This window comes from Cyprinodon variegatus, unplaced genomic scaffold (assembly GCF_000732505.1).
Source record: "Cyprinodon variegatus isolate N-32 unplaced genomic scaffold, C_variegatus-1.0 Scaffold17, whole genome shotgun sequence".
In the NCBI taxonomy this organism is placed as follows: Eukaryota; Metazoa; Chordata; class Actinopteri; order Cyprinodontiformes; family Cyprinodontidae; genus Cyprinodon; species Cyprinodon variegatus.
Genome location: NW_015150470.1, coordinates 2,450,156 through 2,452,051, shown reverse-complemented (window position 1 = coordinate 2,452,051; position 1,896 = coordinate 2,450,156).

Here is a 1,896-nt window from a genome sequence, read left to right as displayed (position 1 = left end):
CCACAGCTACCCCTTACTGTCAGCACTCAGTGAGTCTACACACTCATCCAGCATCAATATCCGTCCTCTGAGACACTTTGAGGATGTGACAGCAGGCACAACAACATCTGGACCTCCATCTTAGGTCCTGGTTACTCCAGAATAGGAGTGTACCTGGATCACTCAGCAGGTATTCTGTCCTTCTACAGCGTCTCTGAAACCATGACTCTCCTCCACAGAGTCCAGACCACATTCACTCAGCCGCTACATTCTGGAGTTTGGATGGGGTACGATGGAGCATCTGCAGAGTTCTGTAAACCCAAATAGACCAAAAAGTCAGAATCCACTAAAGGTTCAGTGAGTTTTACTCTGATTTATAATCTTCCAAAGATTGGTATTTTCAACAATCTCTCTTAAATGGTTAATAACCGGAAAATATTAACCTTCTCTCCCCTTGAGACAACAGATATTTTATTATTGTGAAATGTAGCTAATTTCTGTCTAGTTAATTCTTAAAAAGAGAAACTTCAGAATAAAGTTCTGTTGGCGATGGCCCCTGCCCCCACTGGACGTATGTATTGGTACATGACATGATGCAATCAATTAATTATTTATTATTGCTTCATTAGTATACATGATTTGAATTAAGCTGCTTTTAATCACTATAAATACAATTTCTGCTTGAACATTTCTGTATTGTGTGTTTTGTTTCCTATAAATAAAGGCTTCTATATGTGGATCCAGACCTCCAGGAACTTTTCTGTTTACCACCATCTCATCATGTTTCAGCCTAAACTGTTTCCTAATCAAGGCACAACATGTAAAATGCTGATCACAAGGGCTCCCAAAAGCAAGCCTTGTTTGCTGAATTCCACTAATTCAAGACAGCTTCAAATAATCAGTGTTGCCTCTCACTTCAGCAGACCCTACAGTTGATCACAGAGTCCATTGAGAAACCCTGGAGAAATGTGAGTGTGCACAGTTTCATTGGTAGAAAACTATGAGAAGTTCAGAAATTTTATTGAAAAAGGGAAATTATTTTGTCTAACCAATAAAAACAGGTTAGGGATATAGCAGACCATTGCTGAGAGATTTGATGAAAAAATTGTCACCTTTTCCAACACTTACAGCATATTACTCCCAGAGATATATTCAAATTAAATGTGATATTTAACCAGAGTCAATTCTGTCAACATTTTAAGTAAGCGTAAGTTTTAGTTTTTTAACAAAAATATAAATTATTTGGTGAAATCTAATGAAATATTTCTCTCCCAGTTTAGTGTAGTTTCAAACTGGAGATCTTAGTTTTAGTCACTAGCAACCTGACTTTACGCTCCTGGCAAAAATGTGCATGCCTCTGGAAAGTGTATGGATACAGCCAGGGAATGATTGGAGCTGTTTTCTACGGCACAGCGTCACTTTGATTCAATAAGAAATGGGATGCTGTGTAAAGATGACTTCTTTTATAAAATACACTTCTGGTCACTAAACTGACATTATGGCATAGAGGGCATTTGCCCAGTGAAAAAATTCCACAGGAAAACAAAATGAGTACAAAGTCATATTCAAACTAGTTAATCAGGCAGACTCTTTTACAGATTGGAATCTGGTTCAGTTAACAAAATCGATCAATAAACTAGTAGAAGACCGAAGTGCCAGAAAACTATAAAGTGGAGACCTGTTAATCAACTGCAGAGACAACAAGGCAAAGCCATTCGGATTAACAAGATTAAGAGGAAAAGAGTTCAGTGCAGCTTGGCGGAGAACAAAAGGATTCGCAGGGGAGTCATTGGAGGAAGTTCTCTAAAAGTATCTGAAAAAGAGATTCTAGAAAATATAAGTGGTGCAAAAGTAAAAGAAGTGAAACTTTTAAAAACAACAAGAAATGGAGAAAGGTGTGACAGAGCAATTACTCAG